This window comes from Muscardinus avellanarius (genome assembly GCF_963383645.1).
Source record: "Muscardinus avellanarius genome assembly, chromosome: 11".
In the NCBI taxonomy this organism is placed as follows: domain Eukaryota; kingdom Metazoa; phylum Chordata; class Mammalia; order Rodentia; family Gliridae; genus Muscardinus; species Muscardinus avellanarius.
In genome coordinates, this window is record NC_137797.1 from 18,527,342 (window position 1) to 18,545,313 (window position 17,972).

Sequence of the window (17,972 nt, forward strand, 5' to 3'; positions counted from 1 at the left end):
GACTAAAATTACCTTTGAACTCTGAGGCTGGACCTAGAGCCGAGGATTAAAGAGTCTCTGGTTCCATATTTCACCACGGATTCTAGACAAGGCCCTTAGAAGCCCTCAGGAAGTAGGTGACTCTGTCTCTCTGCCTGGCAGGAAGCAGGTATATATTCACTGTCTGTCTTGCTCTCTGTGGACAGAGGTCTGCGTTGGAACCCATATACCACGGGCACTGTTCTTGCCAGTCCTGCTTCACTGACTTAAGGGATGGACAAAGTGGGCTTGATTCCTAAAGACAGATCTCCCTGTGGCTCAGTGAAACCATTATCACTCAAGACAGCAGACACAACACAGCGGGTAAGAGGATCCACATATCACTTCCCTTAGCCTTTGGGGACCATGCAGTGTAGTTTGCCTTGCCTTTTCTTGCTTGAGTCTGGGGAGGTAACCCTGTCCATGGAGAATCTCCCTAGGGAAATGGACAGGGACGATGGCTTTGAGACCCTGCCCACACCCTACCACCCCCAAAGAAATCAGTTCTGTGCTGGAAAGGATGAGGAGAATTCAAGTTTGCACGGGAAGTCGGGGGCTGGAAGCCAGGCTTTGCCACACGACAGCTGTGTGACCTTATCAAGTGACCCAACTTTCCTGAGCCCTGAGCTGCATTAGTCAACTGGGAACAACAGTCCCTCCATCTCATAGTTGTGGCTGAGAAAACATGGTGGGTGCTCATAGAAGTAGAACGGTCCAGTGTCTGTCCTCCCGTGCATGGCACATCACCCTTAGCTCAGAGTCCTCAACAGAAACATGTGTCAGGACTTAATTGTTTATTTATTTTTAAGGCTGAATAGGAATTCATTTTATACAGCTATGTTTCCTCTGAGGAGCAGTTAGAAAAGATGCTGGGACACAGCCTTCTCGGCTCTGGTGGGATGGTAGGATGGAGCCCCGTTCCAGAGAGGCTGTCCAGAGTCACAGCAGTGCGAGGCCCTGGGGAATGGGCAGCCCCCCCGTCCAGAGTTTAACTTAGGCCCAACTGGGGCTCATCTGACTCTCACTGGTTCCTGGAGACACATCTCTCTATATCCAAGGCCTTGGAAACAAGCCAGAGGCAGATAAATGGGGCACTCCAAGGAAGTTTTCTTTTGCTCTAACAACAAAACTAAAGTAGGGAGTGATTTACCAGGGAGGAAAGAAGAGTAAATCCCATTGACACAGCCCACAGACGTTCAGAACATGCCTCCAGCATGGGCAGGTGGCGTGAGGATGCTGGGTGCAGACCCATACCCTCCCTCGCCCCCATGTGCCCACTCTGCCCGAAGGCCAGAAGCCTATAGCACACGTCCTCACTGGGCTAAGGGTCCTCATGGGGGAGAGGGAGGGCTTTGTAACGGTGTAGCACAGTCCCTGGCACACGGTAGGCGCTCATGAGAGATGGCCGTGGGGGGAACATGGTCGTGCTCAGAGGACAAAGCCCTGATTGGATGGATGTGTCTGATGTTTACTAGTTGCTTCGTGGGGACAGGATTCATCTAGATTAGAATAGAAAATTGGGTTAGGGTGTAGCTCAGTGGTAGAGCATTTGCCTAGCATGCATGAGTCTCTAGGTTCCATCCCCAGTACCGCCAAAACAAAAACAAATAGAAAGTAAAAAGAAGTCAGCAGCTGGGTGTGGTGGTGCACACTTGTAATCCCAGTACTTGGGAGGCTGAGACAGGAAAATCTGGGTTCGTGGCCAGCTTCAGCTACTTTGTGAGGCCTTCTGCAACTTAGCAAGACCCTGTTTCAAAATAAAGAGTAAAAAAAAATGGGTTGGGGGTGTAGCTCAAAGGTAGAATGTCCCTGGGCTCAATCCCCAGCACCACACACACACAGGAAAAAAAACCCGGAAGTCTGATTTTACAAAAAGCCAGCTTCCAAGTATCTGAACACCACGTCAGTGCTTGGCTGCAGGTATTATTTGCCAACAACTTGGGACTGTTGTTGTTATTATTATCTGTGGTTCTGGAGATTGAACTCAAGGGTGTTCTAATTCTGAGTTATATGCCCAGCCCTGTTTTATATTTTATTTTGAAACAGGGTCTCGCTGAGTTGGTAAAGGTCTTGCTAAGTTGCTGAGGCTGGTCTTGAATGATCCTCCTGTCTCAGCCTCTCAAGTGCTGAGATTACAGGCATGTATCATCAAGTCCCGGTCAATTTTGGATTTTTAAAACAAAACATGCAATGTCACTCCTCTGAGAACTGAGGGACAACAGCCAAGAAAGCTAGTCACCTCCCCAGCAACCCTGCTGCAGAGCACGGGCGTGTGACGCTGATGGGAGGCTGGAGAGATGGCGTCCCCACCTCGGCCTCAGAGGGTCTTGGCTAGTGGACAGTGTTTCCTGGACGGGCCTTTGAGAAGAGCCTGGGCCTCTGCCTTACGGGTCTTTTCCAGCCCTGTTGTCTGGAATCTTCGCTGAAAAGAAGATCCCCAAGGTGCTAGGTAGTTGGATAGAAAGGGGCAGGCGGGCAAGACTGAGACAGACCCCAGGGGCTCTGGACAGTTAAGTGGGCCTTCGTGGACGGGAATACAGACTCCCCGCCCTGCTGAGGCTCACGAACCAAGGTTAGGAAACCGCAGGGACGTCAGGAGAGGTGAGTGAGAACAGACCAGAGACGAGGACGTTCCCGAACGCATACATGTGAGGCCAAGGTCCCAGAAGGAACAAAGTGCACCCTGTGGAAGCCTCGCTGCCTCTTTCCACTTCCGGAAACAGACCATTCCAGACCCTTTCTCTAGAAGGCGACCCCTTATCGTGGTCTTCCCGTCAACTGCACTCCTACCTCACCAAATAAACCTCTATGTTCCCCCTTTGTGATTTCTTTTCTTTTCTTTTGTGCTACTGGGTTTCCTGGAAGCCCTTCTACCTCTGCGCTACACTCCCAGACCTATTTTATACTTTTTAAAATTTGGAAACAGGGTCTCTTAAGCCAGCGAGGCTGGCTTTGAACCTGCGCGATCCTCCTGTCTCTGCCTCTCAAGCGCGGGGATGACAAGCGTGCGCCATCACGCCCGGCCCCCTTCGTGCTTTCTGCTTGAAATCTTCCTTTTGAGAAGCAACCAAGGAAAAGAGATCACCGCCCTAAAACAAGTATTTCTAGGAAAGACTATCACCCGGTAACAGAGCCCGAGGCCCCGCCCTGGCAGCCTCTGAGGCTTTGGAAAGAAGGCACACTCCGCCGCTGCCGGCTGGGTTCTCTTTGAAGTCGTTCTGAAGCATTTCATCACAAAATTCTCCTAACGAGGGGCGCTGAATAATAGAAAGGCCAGCGGCAATGGTCGCCATGTTGAGCACTAATTATATATCAGGTGCAGAGAGACGTTCATTTGAGTTTAAAGAAATGGAGCAACACTGGCTTATTGACTCCACTTTCCCAGAAATTCTGAGATGCGAATATTGCAGTATTAGTACTCCGATTGTACAGAGGGGGAAACTGAGGCACACGGTCCAATCAGACTGTCTTTTCCCTGAAAGTGGCACTGGAGGTCAGAGAGACAGGGTGTGTGTGTGTGTGTGTGTGTGTGTGTGTGTGTGTGTGTGCATGTGTGCGCATGTGTGCAAGAGAGTAAGAGTGAGAAGTGCAAACACAGAAATAAGCAGCAGAGAGTTAAGAGAGAGCCGAGAGCCAGGCCCGAGCCCAAGCCCTCCCCGCTCCAGGCCTCGTCTGTTCATACATGTCCCTTTGTGTGAGCGGGACAGGTGTCTTTCTGTCCTTTGCAAGCAAACATTTCCCAAGGGAGACAGAGCACAGCGCCCAGGAACCAACAGCAGGGGACCAGGGATACCTCATCTCCGGCCTCATCCGCCCTGCTCCGGTGACACCCACCCAGAATGACCGGCCAAGAGCCCCAGCTCAGGAAGAGGTGAGCGGGGCCGAGGCCTTTCTAGAAGCCATGGCTTCTCTTCCCATCTGGGTGAAGTTGTTCTTTCAAATGCAATGCTACTACTCCAGAGTCCTCTTAAATTACTTTTCTTTGTCTCCTTGAATAACAAGTCAAAAAGAGAGCAAAAGGAAATGGTTGGGGTTTTCTCCCTCCAGGACCAGGGCCCGTTGGTGTTAAGTCTTGGCTGCCATCCGGGGACTTCACACTGCTTAAAATGTGTGGTTGCACCGGGCGTGGTGGCGCACGCTCTTAATCCCAACATTTGGGAGGCTGAGACAAGAAGACAGCTATTGAGTGAGGCCCTCTGCAACTCAGTGAGACCCTGTTTCAAAATAAAAAACAAAAAATCTTGTTGGGGGTGTAGCATGGAGGTCGAATGCCCCTGGGTTCCATCCCCAGTACCTCAAAACAAAACAAAAAAGTGTGGCTGCGACAATTCGTCTTCCGTGCAAATGACTATGGTCCCGGACACACCCCGAGACTCACTGGCCAGGGGGTGAGTGTGGGCCGGGCTTCTTGGAGGGAGTGTGTCCCTCAGGAGCATGGGGACATGAGGACAGGGAGCCAAAGGCAAGCATACTTCCCAGAAAGAGGGCAGTACTGTGTGCCCAAGTGCCCCAAAACCTGGGCCAAGTTTGTCCCAGCGCTGGATGTCACGAGTCCTGGCCCCGTGCAGCCATGGACCGGCGATTTAACTTTTCTGGGCTCTCCCTTCTTCATCTGTAGGAAGGGGACAATCATGGTGTGTACTGCGAGGAGGACACAGTCAGATGGCACAGTCTGCCAGGTGTGGTGGCACACACATTTCTCCATTTACGAAAATCAACTTGTTTAGGAGATCATGGTGGCCTTTGACCCAAGGGGTGGGAGAGCCTGACTGGCAGCCGAGGTGTGGAGAGAAGGGTTTCCTTGCAGAAGGAGCAGGGGCTGGTTCCTGAACTGTTTTTGCTTTTCTTCCAGACAACAGATGCAAGGCAGAGAGAGCTGCATCCCGGCCACCTCCCCGGGAGCCCCCGGGACCAGCTCCTGCTCAGTGCTGCACCCCAGCCCGCTGGCCACTCCTTCACTCTGAAGAACAGTTCCAATAAACAAGGTGCCCCGGCCAACAGTGGGTGTTTGTAACTTGAAAAGTGCTGATAGTCATTTGCCCCGAAGTAGGTATTAGCTGGAGCAGCATTTCTTGGAATTAAAAAAAGAACTATGAATAGACCGTTATGCTGTGTCTGCAGACAAGGCCTCCAATTAATGGCAGGAAGCCTGTATTCCTGTCGGACTGTGGCCAGTGGTGTGTGTGTGTGTGTGTGTGTGTGTGTGTGTGTGTGTGTGTACACAAGGAGGAGAAAGAAGGCTGGTGAGCAAGGGGACAGCAGAAAGATGGTGTGTTGACCCCTATAACTTAGGATCTTAGGTGGTCATCCAAGAATCCAAATTATAAAAAGGAGAGGGTTTCCCCAACATGGAAGACACACAGTATTTCATCATTCAACCCAGTTACTTGAACAGGGGTTCTACTACCAAGGGATGTGAGGACCCCAGGAAGGAGCAGGAATTGTAGAGTCCAGGTCCCTGGGGCCGACTCCCAATTCTGCCACTAATGTGGGCCACGTGGCCTCAGGCGAGCCACTAAATGGTTTTGTTTTCTCATCTCTCAGATGGGAGCAACATCTGCCTACTTCTGGGCCACCACGAGAATCCAGTAAGGGGGCGGGAATTCTGTGCCTGACACAGCACCCTTCACCTCAATAAAGACGAGCCGAGTTGTGGGACGCACTGGATGCAGAGCCAGCGCTTGGGGGCTCGGTGAGCCCTTCCTGGTCCTGAATCTGGGCTAGTACCCTTCACTGAAGCTCGCTATCCTGGTATCTCTGACCTCTTTGGATGGCTGAGAACTGGCCACTATGAGGCTCTGAAGACTCATGGTGGGATGTACTGCTGTGACATCTTCCCCCCAAATGGCTTGGGGCAGTGATAGAGTCCCTGCACTGGTTTCCCATGCTCCCCAAGAACTGGAAGTCCCCAGGGTTGGCAGGATAACCCCAGCCCCAGATGTGCACATCCGAATGCTGGGAACTGCGGCTATGGGGTGTTCTGCGGCAAAGGGGGAGCAAGGTGGCAGAGGGGACCAAGGCTGCTAATCATTGACCTTGAAATACAGAGGCTGACCATGAGGGTCCTCTAAAAGTGGAGGAGGGGGCAGGGGAGGCAGGGTGACAGAGGGAGCTATAAGCCCAGGACTGCAGGTGGCCCCGGGGAAGCTCACCCCTTGACCCCAGCCAGGTGAGGTTCATGTCACACCCTGACCTTAGAACCACAAGACAGAAATTTGCATTGTGCACAGCCCCTGAGCTCCTGGTAATTTGTTACAGCAACAACAGGAAACCCAGGCAGCCCCAGCTGTTTCCTCCATCTGCTGGGGAACTTTTGGGCCAGTGAACCCCAGAGGCCCTGCTCTGTGGCGCCGCCCCGGCCCCAGTCACGCTTGGCACTGACACGCATGCAGGCACTCTCGTGTCCGCCCTTCCCCAGCAGATACCGTCTGAGAACGTTCCTAACGTCCGTCCCTGCACTGGGTACTCGCAGTGACGGGGACAGGCAGCCCCTGCCCTCAGGGAGCTCGGAGCCAACAATGGATATGGAAGCTTCAGCAGGCATTGTGAAGGGGGATGGAGGACACACGTGTCCAGTGCTCGCTGTCAGCACGGCTCTGTGCTGGCCCTTCCTCTGCACGAACTCATGTGCCCCTTGTGGGCAACTCCAGACGGAGGTACCATGAAGTATACCCACTTTGCAGATGAGAGAGCCAAGGCACAGACTGTTTGAGTGGCATGCCCAAGGTCACACAGCTACAGGGAAGTGGAGGTGGGTTCTACTAGGCTGCATCTAAAATTACAAAGGATGTGACAGTCCAGAAGACAGGAGTGACTGCGCCCCCCCCCCCCCCAGTATCTCTCTGGCTTGGAGGGTGACAAGTCCTCATGAAAGCAGACTTGGGCTTGGACTGGATCTTTCTCCTGGCTTGGCACAGACCCCACACCTATGCCGCAACAGAGCCTGCCGCCATTTTTATTTTTTTTTGTATTGGGGATAGAATTCAAGGGCATTTTACTTCTGAGTTACACCCCCCAGCCTTATTTTTCTATTCTTTATTTTGAAGCAGTGTCTCTAAGTTGTGGAGTACCTCTAAGTAGCTGAGGCTGGCCTTGAACCTGCAATCCTCCAGTCTCAGCCTCCCAAATGCTAGGATCACAAGCAGGCGTTACCATGTCTGGCCGCAATTATCTCTTATTTATCTCTGGGGTCCTGGATTGGAGAAGGAGCGTGTGCCACCACGCCTGGCTCAACAGGCTAATTTTTTTTTAAACTGGCTGTTGGATCTGTCCAGAGGGGTTTTCTCTCTCCCCATTTTATGGGTGAGGAAGCTGAGCTCTTGGAGGCCCAGATCCTGCCCACGGCTTCAGGATTCTCAGGTAGCACGAGGCTGTCGTCCACTTAAAGGCTGATCCAATTTGGCTGTGGGAGAATTTACGGGCGGGCAGCACACTCGTGAGCTCATTTCTTCCAGCATCAGCCTGTAGCCCCAGAACCCGCTCAGGTGAGCAAGAGTCCCCAGGTGTGGGCAGAGGGAGGAGAGGCCACCCGTAGGAGCCTCGAGTGGGGAGGGACTGGTGTACACGGAGACTCTCATGGGAGCCGGCCTCACATCCATCCATGGCCAGCAAACCTGGGCCTGGATGAGTTCCGGCCATCTGACTCACCAGCTGGGTGACTCCACACCTCCGGAACCTCTGCGCCTGCATCCAAATCCATCCACTAGGAGTCAGAAGAGTGTCCAGTGGGGTTGTTGGGAGGGTTCAGCGAGACGATATAGTGTTTTGTGTGGCTGCTGCTGGTCTAATGATGCTGATGTCACCTCGCGCTAAGCATCCCTCATGGCAGCTCTGAGAGGGGTGACTGTTACTGGCCTGACTTTATGGGTGAGGGATGTGGGGCTCCTCAAGGGCCAGAACCTGCTCACGGCCTCCCGGCAAGCCAAAGAGCTACAACCGGGCGGAGGTGTGCTCCTCCCACAGCCCCACCTGTGGGCACATTCTTGATCCTGTACAGAAGCTGCATTTGAACATCAGCTCTTTTTTTTTTTTTTTAAATTATAACTGCAGTACCGGGGATTGAACTCAGGGACACTTTACCACTGAACCGCACCCTAGCCCTTTAAATTTTTTAGTTTGAGACAGGATCTTGCTAAATCGCTGAGGCTGGCCTCGAATCTGTGATCCTCCTGTCTCAGGATCCTGAGTAGCCAAGATTATAGGTGTGTACCACCATGTCCGGCTGAATATCAGGCCTTGGAACTGAATATCAGTTTCAGCGCGGGGATCTTTGCAATAGAGCACTCTTTGCAGGGTGACTTATCACACTCACTCGAGGAAATCGAGTCACAGGGAGTTTATGTGACCTGCCCAAAGTCTCAGAGCTGAGTGGTGGACCTGGGTTTGGGTCCCAGGGAGTTTTCCAGTCTCTGGGGTGTGCAGCATCTCCAACACTACCTACGTGCAGCGACCCTCACTGCCACGAAGCTGGCTTCAAGAGGAGGAGTCCTGGGGTGCTGTATGGGTTCAAGGTCAAGGTCAAGCATCATCATCATCAGCAGCAGCAGCAGCAGCACAGGAAACCCAACCGCTCACATTTACCAAGCACCTTGTATGTATGGAAGCCTCTCGTGCACCAGCCCCTGAGATTCAGCAACCACGGCAGGGAAACAAGCCCGGTTTGTGAATGGTGAGGCACGGCCCAAGCCACCACGGTTACCTGGTAGCGGGTCAGGTTTGTTCTTGGCGTCCCAACCTCCCAGGCTGGGAATGTTCTCCCCAGGGCCTCCATCTGCAGCATCCTTTGGCATCTGTGGGAAAGGAAGCAGGAAGCCCCTTTCCTCACAGAAGAGGGGGGTCTGAGTGATGGGGATTTGGGTGAATTGTTTAAAGGGATGGGGATCCTTTAGCGGGTCTCTCCCCGCACCCCTTTCCCATGGCGCTTAGATCTTTAACATATATAAACACCCATGTGCACGAGCCGCCTACAATATTGAACATGATCAAACGGCAATGTTCTGAGCCAGGCATGGGCGGGGGCGGGGCGGCCCGTGAGGAATCTTGACAGCGTGTGGCAGGCGGGAGCAGGCTGCTCAAGCTGCTGTCCGTAGGAAGTAGCTCTTTCTGCCCAATACCCCAAGAGGACAGTGAGCTGAGACCAAGTACAGTCCACTACCAGAAGGATCTCAAAAGGAGAGATTTTGTTTGCAAAAATGCAGTCACAAGGTCTTCATTTCCCAGCCTTGCCTGCTGCTCTGGCTGGGCTCTCAGGCAAGGCAGCCTCTGCTCACCCCCGGGAGCTGGTGTGGACACAGAGACCTGCCAGCAATTCCCGAAAGGATACAATGCCAACTACAGCATCATTGATTAGGATGAAAACCTCCAATCAGAAGCCAACACCCCATGCAGACTCAGGGTCAGGCATCAGGCCTGGGGGACAAACAGAAGCATGGTATCCCCCAGGTGCAGGCTCCTGTTGCTCAGCCTTGACATCCCTAGGAAGACCTCATAGCGTGAGCCGTGCAGCGTGCCTTCAGCTCATCCCCTCCCTTCGCGTGGGGCCACGTTTAAAAGTTTCTTTCCATTGGCTACACACAGCAAACAGGTGGTGTTCACCTAAATCCCGTAGGTCCACCTACAATGCTCAGAGCGGGCGCAGCCAGGAAAACAGTGCTATTCATGAGACACTGTCTTCACGTGACTGGCTTCCAGCTGGGAGGGCTTCATCTCCCAAATATAGAGGCCCAGGCCCTTCGCCCACTCTCAGCTCAGACTGTGGCAAAGTCATGCTGCATCAGACCCCAGGCAGAATAAACACACCTCAGCCACGACCTCGGATACCTGCTCGATTGTGGAAACCTCCCACAGCCCAGGACGCAGCCAGGCTAGTTTACAAGGTCTGAGGGCCTGGGGATGTTTAATGAGTGCAATTTCCTTCCTTTCTTTCTTTCTTTCTTTCTTTCTTTCTTTCTTTCTTTCTTCCTTCCTTCCTTCCTTCCTTCCTTCCTTCCTTCCTTCCTTTCTTTTTCTTTCCTATGGTACTGGGGATGGAACCCAGGGGCATTGTCCCTCCAAGCTACCCTCCCAGCCCTATTTTTTAGTCTTTTTATTTTTTGAAACAGGGTCTCACTGAGTTGCAAAGGGCCTCACTAAGTCATTGAGGCTGTCAGAGAACTGCAATCCTCCAGTCTCAGCCTCCTGAATGCTGGCATTACAAGCAGATGCCACCATGCCTGGCCGCAATTTCTTATTTATCTCTGGGGTCCTGGATTAGAGATGGAGGAAGGAGGATGAGGTTTGCTCGTGTGGGACAATGGAAGACTGTTCCATAAAATCCCAACCCCCCCATCCCCAGATAAACAAGGGAAGGCTTTAAGGAGCCAGACTTCAGGGCTGGTGAGAACCACCCTAAGAGATTGGAATTACCCTGTAAATATGGAGAAATGGCCTCTGTTCACTCAGCTCCAGAGAAAAGGGCATTGACGTTGTAGCGGGGGAGGGCTGAAGAACTGAGGTCTGCTTTAAGCACCTCCGTGCAATGTCAGGGGACTGTGGCCAGCCAGGACTCCCCTTGGCTGGAGCTCACAGCTGGTCAGAATAGACGTGCCCAAACTCTGCATCAAACGTTTTCTCAGGACTCCGAGGCTCAGCGGCCAGGAGAAGGTGGCTACTTGGACTCTGGCATCCAGTAGGTTTGGAATTTGACCTGGCACCACCACCTTTTAGCTGTATGACTTTGAACATCTTATTTAATCTGTCTGGGTCCTAATTTCCTCATCTGTAAAGAGAAAGTAGTGCCAAGAGGCAAGGCTCCTGGAAAAAGATTTATGCCAGGCATATAGGGCATGCGCCATCAAAACTAACCATCTGCCAGGCGTGGTGGCGCACGCTTGTAATCCCAGCATTCGGGAGGCTGAGACGGGAGGATCGCGGTTCGCGGACAGCCTCAGCTACTTAGTGAGGCCCTTCGCAATTCAGTGAGACCCTGTTTCAAAATAAAGAACAAAAAATAGGGCTGGGGGTGTAGCTCAGAGGTTAAATGCCTCTAAGTTCCATCCCCAGACCCACCAAAAAACCCCACAAAAACACAAAACACACACACACACACACACACACACACACACACACCATCTGAATATTTTGCCTCTTATCTTGCCATGTGGAATTTGGAGCCAGGCATGGTGGCACACACCTGTAATCCCAGTACTTGGGAGGCTGAGACAGGAAGACCGCAGGTTCCAGGACAGCCTCAGCAATTTAGCGAGACCCTTAGCAACTTAGTGAGACCCTGTTTCAAAAAAAAAAAAAAAAAAAAAAAAAAAAGCCAGGCATTGTGGGGCATGCTTGTAATCCCAGCATTTGGGAGGCTGAGACTGGAGGATTGCAGTTCATGGCCAGCCTCAGCTACTTAGTGAGGCCCTCCACAACTCAGTGAGACCCTGTTTCAAAATAAAGAATAAAAAATAGGGCTGGGGGGTATAGCTCGGAGGTCAAATGCCTCTGGGTTCCATCCCCAGACCCGCAAATAAATAAATAAATAAATAAATAAATAAATAAATAAATAAGCTGGAGGTATAGCTTGGAGGTAAAATGCCCCCTGAGTTCAACCCCCAGTACCCCCAAAATAAGATAATCAGTGGGATTCTGGAGGCAGACGACGAATCCTCGCTTTACCTCTCGCTGGCCGTGGTCCCTGGGGAGAATAATGTGTGTCTCTGGGCTTCGATTTTCTCAGGTGTGAAATGAGAATAAAATGGCAGTATGCACCTCGTAAACCCAAAGGGCACAGTCTGCTCCGTGCCTCACACACAGGGGACACCGGATGGCATGGAGCTCTCAAGTAGCTTTTCCAACCCAACAGCCGTGCCCCAGCCCGAACTTCGCGGGCGCTCACCCGATCCACACGTTCCCAGTGACTCTCAGCTTTTCCGGAGAATATGCCCTTCCTTCCCACACCTGGTGCCTGCCACCCTGGCCCTCCCGCACAGCTCCTTCCTCGCGGCTCGGAAGGCGGCAGGTGCGCCGGGCAGAAACATCAAGGAAGCTGCGGCGGCCGCTCGCTGCTCTCAGTCGGAACCCACGGTGCTGTGAACGCTGAGGTAGAGCAGGGCCGAGGACCGGGTGATACAGGTGCCAACTGTCCTGTGCTTTCCTTCTGTCTTTTCAAGAAATATATATATTTTTTGCTTTGAATTTCCAAAGCAGAACTCAGCTTCAAAGCGTCTGGCTGTAATCTGGACTTCGCTCTCTGAGACCCTTTCTAATTCACCCATGCTGGTGCTGCTTAAAAAAAAAAAAAAAAAATGGCACCGTGTAGGGCAGAGAAGAGAATAAAATACACTTATTAAAATCACTCCTGCCCCCACCCCTCCTGATTTGGACTCAGTTATAAATTGGCTGACTATGTCCTTGGGTTCTTCCCAAGATTAACTGGGAAATCAACATAAAGAGCACTGAAGAATATTGAGTCTGCCTGTTTATTCACAGTGGAAAAGGGGGGGGGCAGGGGATCATTTCTAATGCTATTTTCTACCATCTCTATGTGAGAGCCTCTGGAAGCTTTGGGATAACTGTGCAGGGAACAGATCAAAACCCTGGGGTGGCTCTGCCATGTCGGCTGTCGTTTTTATTTTTATTTTAAGCCGTCGTTAGTGAGTCGGAGCTATAACCCATTCAAAGGGTGTCTCGGTGGGACAGGAAAGTGTGGGAGCTCCTGGGAAAAGAAAACCATCCCCAAGTGGGTGGAATCCAGTCCAACAGCATGCTTCTGGCACTGTTCAAAAGGGACATTTTTTGTGGCACTCGGGATGGAACCCAGGGGCATTGTACCTCTGAGCTACACCTCCAGTCCTATTTTTTATTCTATTTTTTTTTTTTTTTTTGAAACAGGGTCTCACTCAATTGCAAAGGACCTCACTAAGTAGCTGAGGCTGGCTGGGAACTATGATCCTCCTGTCTCAGCCTCCCAAATGCTAGAATTACAAGTGTTCACTACTATACCTGGCTTGTAAAAACTTTTTTTTTTTTTTTTTGGGTGGTACTTGGGGGTGGAACCCAGAGGCTTTCTACCTCCGGGCTATACTCCCAGACCTTTTTAATATTTTATTTGGAAACAGGGTCTCACTAAGTTGCTGAGAGCCTCACTAAGTAGCTGAGGCTGGCTTCGAACCTGTGCGCTCCTCCTGTCTCAGCCTCCCAAGCGCGGGGATTACAAGCGTGCGCCACCACGCCCGGCTTTGTAAAAACATTTTTAAAAGCACCCGTGGGGCATCTCGGGAACTGTGTCCAGCCCATCTTGGCATGAATACACTTTTATTGAACATGACTTGACATGGATGCTCCAGGGGAGAGGTAAGAATATTCCCTCCACTGGCCCCCAGGCTAAATCCTCTATCCCCGTACCAGGGAGTTAAAATGGAAGTTTCCCCGGAGGTACCAAGCTATAGTAGACAGTGCAGTCTAGAGGCTGCTTTACAGAAAAGGGGCTGCTGGCAGGGCTGCTCTTACAACCTGACCAGCCTCGCCCACGTCAGTTACGAGGAGGAGATTTTGGAGAAGTAGACTGGACAGATCACAGGCCCAAAGGGAAGGCTAGATTTTCTCTTTCATCTTAAATGGGGCGATGGGTTCTAAAATCGCCAAAGATGTCCATATATGTGTGCCTGTGCTCTGAGGTCCACATTTACCCACTGTCCGAGGGAGGCTCAAACCCGCAACTTAACAGCCTTGCCAATAAAGGATGGAGCCGTCTGAGCGAAGGACGGCTGTGCGCTCTGCCCGCATCTGGCTTCTCCTGGGCCAGACTGGCCCGGCTCGCAGGAGGGCTGGCAAGGGTCATCCCTGCGCCTGTCCAAGGGGTCATCCTTGTGCCCGGAGGGGAGACTATGGGATGTCCAGTGCCAGTAGCTGTGGAAGGAATGAAGTGGAAGCCATGGTCTGAATGGAGCATCCTTAAATAAACCAAGGGTGAGACTTGCCAGGGACTGAGGAGTCTCCAGAGAGCCAAAGAAAGAGCCCCGCTGGGCGCTGGTCTGTAATCCTAGGACTTGGAAGACCGAGAAAGGAGGACCGCAGGTTCGAAGCCAGCCTCAGCAACTTAGCAAGACTCAGTTTCATCATTGGTGGAGGAGAAAAAAAAAAGCAGAAGGTAGAGAGAGAGAGGAGGAAGGGAGAAAGAGATAGAGAGAAGAGGAAGAAGAAGAAGAAGAAGAAGAAGAAGAAGAAGAAGAAGAGAAAGAAAGAAAGAAAGAAAGAAAGAGAGAAAGAAAGAAAGAAAGAAACTGGCCCTGCTGCTCCCCAACTAGAGGGAGAAGAGGCTGGACTTCAAATGCAAATTGTTAGGATGTCTCTATGGAGATAGAATCCACATCCCGCATTCCCATTGTGCATGTACCATTCAATGGTTTTCTGTTTTCATTATTTCCAAAAGAAACCTGTACCTATCATCCCCACTTAGCTATCACCTTCTTTCCCCACCCCAGCCCAAAGCGACCACTAATTTACTTCCTATGATCTGCTTTTCATAGAAATGGCTCATTGAATACAGTTGTCGCTCAGTACCTGCAGCGGGTTGGATTTGGGAGCCCCCTGTGGATATCAAAATCCTTTGATGCTCAACTCTCACATAAAACCCTGTAGTATTTGCATATAACCTCTGTACATCCTTCTTAAAACCATCTCTAGATTACTTCTAATACCTGTGACAATGTAAGTGCGTGCTAAGTGGGCGTTATACTGCATTGTTCAGGGACTGAGAACAAGAGAAAGGTTTGTGCGTGCTCAGTACAGACACAGTCCCTGGGTGAATACTTTCCATCTGCAGCTGCTTGAATTTGAGAATGTGGACCCCATGGGTATAGAGGGCGGCTGCACGGGGTCCTTGGCTTCTACATGAACATGTTGACTGGACTGTGTAACTTCCCCATCCTGAGCACCTCAGCAGGTCACAGGAGTTCCTTCCTCATGGGGAAAGAGCAGGGACTAAGTGACCTGTCCCTGGTCAACCGCTACCCCTGATGAGCTGGCTCAAACTCAGAGCTGGCAGGGAAACGGGCCTCCTGCCCCAGTGGCTTCACTATTGGGATCACAACCTTACCTCTAGCGGTGGAGCGCCTTGGTGAAGGGCAGTGTGTCTGCCTGGCTCAGTCTCCCGTCCCCCAAGCCACCCGGCATGTACTCGACACCTATCAGACCCCCACGAACACTTCCCGGCCGGGGAAGGAGACCGTGAGCCTCTGCAGGGCGCAGGCCGAGCGGGCTCCTGGCCTCCTACCTGTACGGGGCTCAGGAGGCGGGCCAGATGGCAGCCGGGCTCCGTCGCCTTCTGGTTAAGTTTCGCCCATTTCTCTGCTTTCTAGTTTCCCTGTCACTGACATCTGTTGCGTTGAATTGTTCTGGAAGCCAAGTGGAAAGCAGACAGCGGCCTTGGGTGCATTGTTCTTCCCCTCATTGGAAGATCAGGGGCTGATTCACAGTCCCCAGGCTGCGCCTTTTCTCTTTCCCTACACACATCGCTTGGTCGCGCCTCTCCTTACAGCCAGATCATACTCCACCGATGTGAAAATGACACTCTTCTCAACTGATACACACGTGCGTTCCCTGCTGACCCCAGGGGCCTCTGCCTGCTGGAGGCCGGGAAGCTGATCCTCAGAAGGCCAGAGTGAGAGGCGCCTGTGCGAGAAGTTACGGAGCACACCTGGAAGGGGCGTCTCTAAAGAGCCGGGCTGGTGGTCTTCTGGACAGAGCCCCACCTCTGGTGGCCCCAGGACACCGAGGACACTGGGGTGCGGTGGGCTCTGGAGGCACAGTGGGAAGAGGCAGTCGTGGGGGTGGAGTGGTGGCACCCGCTGGGCACCCTCCGAGCTGTGCCAGCAAGCCTCGCTCAGAGCCTTGGGCTGCCCTCTGGATGCTGGCAGACACAGGACGTCCCCATCTTGACAAAGAAGTATCCAGGGAGGGGCGGTCACTCAACACCACACAGCTGGGGAAGGGAGCAGGCGGGGCCCATAGACATCCATGTTTTCCTCTCCTCCCTGCAGCGTCGTTCCCGAGGAACAGGAGAGCCCCTCGCAGCCCCGTATCCCAGGCGAGGATGCAGCCCATGGAGTGGAGTGAGCGGACCAGGGCCGCTCATCAGTGGAAACTGGACGAGCCCTCGGCCTAGCTGCAGAGATACGCACAGGTTGCCTCCTCCCAGCTAGGGCGCAGCCGCCCGAGCCCCTGCCACGCCCGCAAACAGCCCAGGAGTGCCCTGGGCACAGGGAGGTGACAGCCATACGCGGAGCAAGGGTGCTCTCCTGAGGACACGGGTGTCTGTGCCCATAACTCCATGTCGCTTGTGTGTCTGTGTATAATGTATGTTTGTGAGCATGTGCCTACAATTATATTTGTTTTCATCTATGTGCACATATGCACATGCCTGCGTGTACATGTGGTTATATGCGTAGGCAAGTATATGCATGCATATTTTCATGTGTTTGGGTCTGTGTGTGCATGTGTGCGTGAGTGTGGCTGTATTTGGGTGCCTGTGTGTCAGAGCGTATGAGTATATATGCATGCATCTGTGTGTGCGTGCATGTGTGTGAGTGTGTAAATAATCCATGCAAGCCCGTAGAGACTCAGGAGACTGAGTCCTCTTCACATGCAAGTTCTTTATTTTTCTCAGTTAATAGAAAACAAAGGAATCCTTTCTTTATTTTTTTCAAAGTTCTACTTCTCGGCCTCACAATACAAACCATAATTCAACTGGCTTTAAAGACTCCAGTGAATGTTCCTTTTAAAGACTAAGAAAACTTAGAATTCGCTGTTTTGTTTCAAATTTTTTGATTCTTCCATAGCGAGAAATAGAAATATCATTCCACATATTATTATTATTATTTTTTTAGGTACTGGGGATTGAACCCAGGGACGTTCAACCACTGAGTTACACTCCCAGCCCTTTTTATTTTCTATTTTGAGACAAGGTCATGCTAAGGTGTTGAAGCTGGCCTCAAAGCTGCAATCCTCCAGTCTCAGCCTCCCAAGTACTGGGATTACAGACATGTGTCATGACACCAGGCTACAGATAGGTTTTCTTTTTTTTTGGGGGGGGGTGGTACTGGGGTTCCTGGAAGCCCTTCTACCTCTGGGCTATACTCCCAGACCTAATATATATATATATATATATATATATATATATATATATATATATATATATATATTGGTGGTACTGGGGGTTCCTGGAAGCCCTTCTACCTCTGGGCTGCACTTCCAGACCTATTTATATATTTTTATTTGGAAACAGGGTCTCTTAAGCCAGCGTGGCTGGCTTCAAACCTGCACGACCCTCCTGTCTCCACCTCCCAAGAGCTGGGATTACAAGCGTGCGCCACCACGCCCGGCTACACATAGGTATTTTAAAAAACAATACTTTTTCTTACCATATGTAATTGCTCTAATACTTTTTTCTTTTCCATTTTAATTTTAAAATGCAATCTGAGTCACTAACGTCACAGCCATGCACAGGACATACCCTAAAGTTTGAAAAACAGCCCTGCCTGCCTCACAAGAAAGCATTTCACCCACTCATTTGACAAATAGACACAGAGCAGTTTGTCATCCCCCTATCCAAAGGGGAGAAGTTCCACTGAAAGTGAGGCTAGCACTGAGCCCTATAATTTAATGCCTTTCTCAACTAAGCACTTACACATACAGTGGCCATAAGTTTTGCAGTTTCAAGTGTGACAGCAAAACTGGCATGAATTCCTTTTCTCTTTTTCACAGTTTCATAGACAGAGATTTTCTTAACTGTAAATCTCAGCAACCTCAACGTATGATCTCTTCCCTGATGCTATTTCCTCTTCTATTCTCTTCTTTCTAATACTGAGGATTGAGCCCAGGGGCGTTCCACCTCAGAGCTACACCACCAGCCCGATTTTATGTATTTATGTATTTATTTTGAAACAAGGTATCAGTAAGTTGCTGAGGCTGGCTGGGAA

General features: G+C 51.3%; 1 protein-coding gene across 2 annotated transcripts in view; it reads right to left on the minus strand.

The window, feature by feature from the left end:
- Positions 1 to 17,972, minus strand: part of CHST11 (carbohydrate sulfotransferase 11) — a gene marked incomplete at both ends in the record, with an annotated part of 267,727 nt that overhangs the window by 15,552 nt on the left and 234,203 nt on the right. The window lies entirely within an intron of this gene.